Below are 8,587 nucleotides of genomic sequence, written 5' to 3' on the forward strand. Positions count from 1 at the left end.
TATGATAAAACCAGTTAACTTGTGTATTCTCCATTTCATAAAAAATCAAGTTATCAACATAACAGTAACAGTTTCTAACCAACAACTCAAAATATTTAATATTTTTTGGATGCTAAATTAATAATTGTGATTATTTGATAATACACTTACATTATATAGAATTTTTCATAATTGTTAAAATTATTTACAAATTTCCATTTTGATTCATATATAGCCCAGAACTAAAATATCTAAAAAAACAACAATATTAAAAGAGAAAATGATTTACAAGAATATAAAGTGATAAAAATAATAATTTATACATTTTTTACAGATATATAACATTACTTGGTGAAGTAAAATAACCCACATTAGAAAAAAAAAAGAGATTCCTTCTGTAAATCTCTGTATACATGATTGCCACTCTTCTACAGAAAGCAAGGAGAGACATCTTTCCTAGGTGCATGCTAAGTCACTTTAGTCGTGTCTGACTGTTTGCAACCCTATAGACTATAGCCTGCCAGGCTGCTCTGTCCATGGGATTCTCCAGGTAAGAATATTGAAGTGGATTGCCATTTTTTTTCTCTAGGAATTTTTTTTCTTATAATAAAGCTTTAAGAACTGTGGGTCAATGAAATATTGCTCAGCTACATAAACGAACAAAATTGTTTCATTTGCAGAGATGTGGATGGATCTAGATACTGTCATACAGGGTGGAGTAATGGACAAAAATAAATATTGTATATTAATGCATATATGTGGAATCTAGAAAAAAATGCTCTTATGAAATTTCAAAGCAAAAATAGAGACACAGATGTAGAGAACAAATGTATGGACACCAAGTATAGAAAGGGGAATGGCATAAATTGGGAGATTGAGATTGATATAAATGCACCACTATGTAAAAAAAAAAAAAAAAGATAACAAATGAAAATCTACTGTCTAGCATGGGGAACATCCACTCAATGCTCTGTGGTGATGTAAGTGGAAAGGTAATCCAAAAAGAGGGAACACACACACACACACACATATATATATATATATACATATATATATGTATACATATATATATATGTGTATATATATATATATATAGTTGATTCACTATGCTGTACAGCAGAAACTAACACAACACTGTAAAGCAATTCTACTCCAATAAAAATAAAAAAGAAAAAAAAAAAAGAAGAACTGAGAGAAAAACAAATTCACTGTATACTTTCTACATAGTGGAGTAATCTTTTATACATTTACAATTATCTTTTCTTAAATACTGTGGCATACAATAGCACAACGATATGTGGATAATAAGCTCGTGCATTTTAAATTCTAAATCACAGCTAAAGTTGTGTTCATTATTTTATCAAAATTCTCTTAGCCAGTCACTATTATATAAATGAAGTAAATTCTATATTCCCAAATAGATTATTCTTAAAATGAAGGTTGTCTTTTGTACAGACTGCATTACATATTTCTTTTTATAACTGAAAATAAGATCAACATAAGTGTTTGTGTGCCTTATCTGTTTCAACATTTCCCCCCCAAAAAATTCATTTATCAAACCTATCTTCAAAAATCTTCATTTCAAATCCTGTAAGTTAAAATTCTCTAGACCTTAATTGTAAAATTCATTTTTTTTTTTCCAATTACAGTCACAGATTTCTAAAATTTTTATTTGCTGCCTGTCCATCAGACCAGTGGTTCTTTTAAACTTCAGCTATCTAAGAATTACCTAGTTCAGTTCAGTTCAGTCACTCATTCGCGTCTGACTCTTTGCAACCCCATGAATCGCAGCACGCGAGGCCTCCCTGTCCATCAACAACTCCCGGAATTCACTCAGACTCATGTCCATCGAGTCAGTATTACCATCCAGCCATCCAATCCTCGGTCATCCCCTTCTCCTCCTGCCTCCAATCTCTCCCAGCATCACAGTCTTTTCCAATGAGTCGCCTCTTCGCATGAGGTGCCCAAACTACTGGAGTTTCACCTTTAGCATCATTCCTTCCAAAGAAATCCCAGGGCTGATCTCCTTCAGAATGGACTGGTTGGATCTCCTTGCAGTCCAAGGGACTCTCAAGAGTCTTCTCCAATAACACACTTAAAAAGCATCAATTCTTCGGTGCTCAGCTTTCTTCACTGTCCAACTCTCACAACCATACATGACCACAGGAAAAACCGTAGCCTTAACTAGACAGACCTTAGTCAGCAAAGTAATGTCTCTGCTTTTGAATATGCTTTCTAGGTTGGTCATAACTTTTCTTCCAAGGAGTAAGCATCTTTTAATTTCATGGCTGCAGTCACCATCAGCAATGATTTTGGAGAACAAAAAAATAAAAATAAAATAAAATAAAGTCTGAAACTGTTTCCACTGTTTCCCCATCGATTTTCCATGAAATGATGGGACCAGATGCCATGATCTTCGTTTTCTGAATGCTGAGCTTTAAGCCAACTTTTTCACTCTCTTCTTTCACTTTCATCAAGAGGCTTTTGAGTTCCTCTTCACTTTCTGTCATAAGGGTGGTGTCATCTGCATAGCTGAGGTTATTGACATTTAACCTGGCAATCTTGATTCCAGCTTGTGTTTCTTCCAGTTCAGCATTTCTCATGATGTACTCTGCATATAATTTAAATAAGCAGGGTGTCAATAGACAGCCTTGACGAACTCCTTTTCCTATTTGGAACCAGTCTGTTGTTCCATGTCCAGTTCTAACTGTTGCTTCCTAACCTACATAAAGACTTCTCAAGAGGCAGGTAAGGTGGTCTGGCATTCCCATCGCTTTCAGAATTTTCCACAGTTTATTGTGATCCACACAGTCAAAGGCTTTGGCCTAATCAATAAAGCAGAAATAGATGTTTTTCCGGAACTCTCCTACTTTTTCCATGATCCAGCGGAAGTTGGCAATTTGATCTCTGGTTCCTCTGCCTTTTCTAAAACCAGCTTGAACATCAGGAAATTCACAGTTCATGTATTGCTGAAGCCTGGCTCGGAGAATTTTGAGCATTACTTTACTAGCATGTGAAATGAATGAAATTGTGTGGTAATTTGAGCATTTTTTGGCATTGCCTTTCTTTAGAATTGGAATGAAACCTGACCTTTTCCAGTCCTATGGCAACTGCTGAGTTTTCCAAATTTGCTGGCATATTGAATTCAGCACTTTCACAGCACCATCTTTCAGGATTTGAAACAGCTCAGCTGGAATTCCATCACCTCCACTAGCTTTGTTCATAGCGATGCTTTCCAAGGCTCACTTGACTTCACATTCCAAGATGTCTGGCTCTAGATGAGTGATCACACCATCGTGATTATCTGTGTCGTGAAGATCTTTTTTGTACAGTTCTTCTGTGTATTCTTGCCACCTCTTCTTAATATCTACTGCTTCTGTTAGGTCCAGACCATTTCTGTCCTTTATCGAGCCCATCTTTGCATCAAATGTTCCCTTGGTATCTCTAGTTTTCTTGAAGAGATCTCCAGTCTTTCCCATTCTGTTGTTTTCCTCTATTTCTTTGCATTGATTGCTGAAGAAGGCTTTCTTATCTCTTCTTATTATTCTCTGGAACTCTGCATTCAGATGCTTATATCTTTCCTTTTCTCCTTTGCTTTTCACCTCTCTTCTTTTCACAGCTATTTGTAAGGCCTCCCCAGGCAGCCATTTTGCTTTTTTGCCTTTTTTTTCCATGGGGATGGTCTTGATCCCTGTCTCCTGTACAATGTCATGAACCTCTATCCATAGTTCATCAGGCACTCTATCAATCAGATCTAGGCCCTTACATCTATTTCTCACTTCCACTGTATAATCATAAGGGATTTGATTTAGGTCATACCTGAATGGTCTAGCAGTTTTCCCTAATTTCTTCAATTTGAGTCTGAATTTGGTAACAAGGAGTTCATGATCTGAGCCACAGTCAGCTCCTGGTCTTGTTTTTGTTGACTGTTCTCCATCTTTGGCTGCAAGAATATAATCAATCTGATTTTGGTGTTGACTATCTGGTGATGTCCATGTGTAGAGTCTTCTCTTGTGTTGTTGGAAGAGGGTGTTTGCTATGACCAGTGCATTTTCTTGGCAAAACTCTGTTAGTCTTTTCCCTGCTTCATTCTGCATTCCAAGGTCAAATTTGGCTGTTACTCCAGGTGTTTCTTGACTTCCTACTTTTGCATTCCAGGCTGCAACCTGGCGCACTAAGCGTGGGCGGCTGTGACTTTGGAGCACTAAGTGAGGCCAAGAGGAGTTACCCTACGTCCGAGGTCAGGGGCAGTGGCCATGAGTGCCAGCGCAATAACGGCCAAAAGGAGCTACCCAAGTCAGAGGCCAGGCACGGGGGCCGAGAGGAGCTACCCCACGTCTGAGGTCAGTGGTTGTCTGGAGGAGACACCCCGCGTCCGAGGTCAGGGGTGGCGAGAGGGGCTACCCTGTGTCCGAGGCCAGAGGCAGCAGTAGAGAGGAGCTACCCTGCATTTGAGGTCAGGGGTGGCTGGGAGAAGCCACCTCGTGCCCGAGGCCAGGGTCGGTGGCCCTGAGGAGCCACCCCATTCCCGAGGCCAGGGGCAGTGGCTGGGAGGAGCAACCTGAGGAGCAGCGGCTGCCATGGCCTAGGAGGGCCTAGAGGAGCTATCCCACCTTGAAGGTCAGGAAGGGTGACAGAAGGAGATACCCCTCATCCAAGGTAAGAGAAACCCAAGTAAGATGGTAGCTGTTACAACAGGGCATCAGAAGGCAGATATGCTGAAACCATACTCACAGAAAACCAGTCAATCTAATCACACTAGGACCACAGCCTTGTCTAACTCAGTGAAACCAAGCCATGTCCGTGGGGAACCCAAGACGGGTGGGTCATGGTGGAGAGGTCTGACAGAATGTGGTCCACTGGAGAAGGGAACGGCAAACCACTTCAGTATTTTTGCCTTGAGAACCCCATGAACAGTATGAAAAGGCAAAATGATAGGATACTGAAAGAGGTACTCCCCAGGTCAGTAGGTGCCCAATATACTACTGGAGATCAGTGGAGAAATAACTCCAGAAAGAATGAAGGGATGAAGCCAAAGCAAAAACAATACCGTGTTGTGGATGTGACTGGTGAAAGAAACAAGGTCCGATGCTGTAAAGAGCAATATTGCATAGGAACCTGGAATGTCAGGTCCATGAAACCAGGCAAATTGGAAGTGGTCAAACAAGAGATGGCAAGAGTGAACGTCGACATTCTGAGAATCAGCGAACTAAAATGGACTAGAATGGGTGAATTTAACTCAGATGACCATTACATCTACTACTGTGGGCAGGAATCCCTCAGAAGAAATGGAGTAGCCATCATGGTCAACAAAAAAGTCCAAAATGCAGTACTTGGATACAATCTCAAAAATGACAGAATGATCTCTGTTCGTCTCCAAGGCAAACCATTCAATATCACAGTTATCCAAGTCTATGCTCCAACCAGTAATGCTGAAGAAGCTGAAGTTGAACTGTTTTATGAAGACCTACAAGACGTTTTAGAACTAACACCCCCCAAAAAAAGAAAAAAAAAAAAAAAGAGTTATCTAGAGGGCTTGTAAATACAAGTGATTGTGATTCCTTCTAGAAGTTTGTTTTCAGTACATACAAGTCAGTAGATTAAGGCATGATAAATTACATGTGTATCAGCTTTCCATGAAATACTGTGTAAATACTGGAGACCACTCATTGAGAACCATCACTCTAAGCCAAATGTTGCAAACACTCTCACTTTTGACTAACCATCATTCACACTCTTTTGGCCTTAAGATGCTTTAACAAATTAAAAAAAAAAAAAAATCTTTTCACATTTGTGTTCCTGCCAAAATTTTCAGTGTTGTAATTTCAAGGCCAACACTGTAAATATCACTGATCATTAGGGATACAGAGAGTACTATCCATAAATTAGAGAAGTAAGAATAGTGATTTTAATCTTTTGTGGTTATTACTGAATTATTTTAAAATATTTTGTAGGCAAAATAGAAATCCTCCAGTACTTTGTAGCTTATAAGTAAGTTGAATTATTTTTAAATGACTACTGAAGAATGTATTCTAGAATATTTCATTCATTTTTAAAATAAATGAGACTCTCATGATAATTTTTCTTTTCTTCTTTGTCCAGTAAAATTGATATTTTTAATATCTCTTTGATGTATAAAATGTCCTGATATGTGTGACTGTGTGAAAGTGAAGTGAAAGTCTCTCAGTCATGTCTGATTCTTTGTGATCCCATGGACTGTATTATACAGTTCATGGTATTCTCTAGGCCAGAATACTGGAGTGGGTAGACTTTCCCTTCTCTAAGGATTGAACCCAGGTCTCCTGCACTGCAAGTGGCTTCTTTACCAGCTGAGCCACAAGGGAAGACTTCGTGGATCACCACAAACTGTGACAAATTCTTAAAGACAGCTGACCTTCCTCTTGAGAAATCTGTATGCAGGTCAGGAAGCAACAGTTAGAACTGGAAATGGAACAAAAGACTGGTTCCAAATTGGGAAAGGAGTACATCAACTTTGTATATTGTCTCCCTGCTTATTTAACTTATATGCAGAGTACATCATGTGAAATGCTGGGCTGGATGTAGCACAAGCTGGAATCAAAATTGCCAGGAGAAATATCAATAAACTCAGATATGAAGAAGACACCATTATTATGGCAGAAAGCAAAAAAGAACTAAAGAACCACTTATGAAAGTGAAAGAGAACAGTAAAAACGTTGGCTTAAAGCTCAACAATCAGAAAATTAATATCATGGCATCTGGTCCCGTCACTTCATGGCAAATAGATGGGGAAATGGTGGAAACAGTGATAGACTTTATTTTTTTGGCTCCAAAATCACAGCAAATGGTGACTGCAGCCATGAAATTAAAAGACACTTACTCCTTGAAAGAAAAGTTATGACCGAACTAGACAGAATATTAAAAACAGACATTATTTTGCCATCAAAGGTCTGTCTAGTCAAGGCTATGTTTTTTTTTTTTTTTTCCAGTAATTATGTATGGATGTGAGAGGTGTACCATAAAGAAAGCTGAGCACCAAAGAATTGATGCTTTTGAACTGTGGTGTTGGAGAAGACTCTTGAGAGTCCTTTGGACTCCAAGGAGATCCAATGAATCCATCCTAAAGGAAATCAGTCCTAAATATTCATTGGAAGGACTGATGTTGAAGGGGAAATTACAATACTTTGGCCACCTGACTCATTTGAAAAGACCTTGATGCTGGGAAAGATTGAAGGCAGGAGGAGAAGGGGACGACAGAGGATGAGATGGTTGGATGGCATCACTGATCCAATGGACATGAGTTTGAGTAAACTCCAGGAGTTGGTGTTGGACAGGGAGGCCTGGCTTGCTGCAGTCTGTGGGGTCAGAAAGAGGCAGACATGGCTGAGCAACTGAACTGAACTAAATATGTGTTAAGGTCTCTGAAGATTTTAAAGTCATTTGGACATCAGAACTTTCTCTTCCAGGCAAAGGAGAATGAAAAAGAGTAAAATTTTTATTTATATTATATTGTTGAAAAGTATCTCTTGTATCATAAAGGTTTGATAGTAGAAGTACTCTCATAGTACACAAGGGCTCAGTTAATGACTGTATGTAAAAATGTAACTGTTTTAATGTAGACTTTAAGATGGAATAATTAGAAGGGGACATCAATACAAATAAACATCTTCTCCCTTCATTGACTGAACAGTATGATTTGGAGAAGTCAATTGATTCATCACATAATCAGATTTATTTTGAAATATAAGATGGATAATGGATTTTGTATTAAGTTAGTGAAGTGTGTGGAAGCATTGCCACTCAGCCATGTCTACTCTGTGACCCCCATGGACTGTATGTAGCCCGCCAGGCTCCTCTGTCCATGGAATTCTCCAGGCAAGAACACTGGAGTGGGTAGCCATTCCCTTCTCCAGGGCATTTTCCTGACCCAGGAATCAAACCAAAGTATCCTGTATTATAGGCAGATTCTTTATTGTCTGAGCCACCAGGAAAACCCATTAAGTTAACAGTAGTAATTAAATATTCAGGGTGTTTGAACAAGTTAAATAATAGCTTTATAAAATTTCCTTGTATCTTTTTTATTTTATAAACCACAATAATATTTTACTTATAGAAATATAGTCACAATATGAGAGATTATATTTGTAAAATAAAAAATGCAAATTTTGATTCTATTCAAATTCCCCAGTCACTTCAAGAAAGCAAATAAAGCTGAACTCTCAAAGGTGCAGTTATTCATTAAGGCCCCATGATGTAATTACAATTCAAAACATATTTAGTTTCAACCACCACTATTTATTGAGATCACTTGCACAAATCTTATGAAACTTGACATAATCAGCCTATCAATTATCTTTGTGTCATAGTCAGAATGGCTTGCTACCTTGTTCACTGATATTTTAATGTAAATAATAAAAGACTTGTTACTTGTGGTAGTAATGATTCTTAAATTACTTTGTCCTTTCACAAAGTTTCTATACCTAAGATTATTCAGTTAAGCAGTTTATTAATAGGTTCTTCTGTGAAGGGCAGATATATTTATTAAGCCAGCTGTCCTTAAAAAAGAGAGATTATGCTGGATTATCCAGGTGAGGTCAGTGCAAGCACATGAGCACTAAAAACAGAAGAG

This window comes from Capra hircus, chromosome 14, assembly GCF_001704415.2.
Source record: "Capra hircus breed San Clemente chromosome 14, ASM170441v1, whole genome shotgun sequence".
In the NCBI taxonomy this organism is placed as follows: Eukaryota; Metazoa; Chordata; class Mammalia; order Artiodactyla; family Bovidae; genus Capra; species Capra hircus.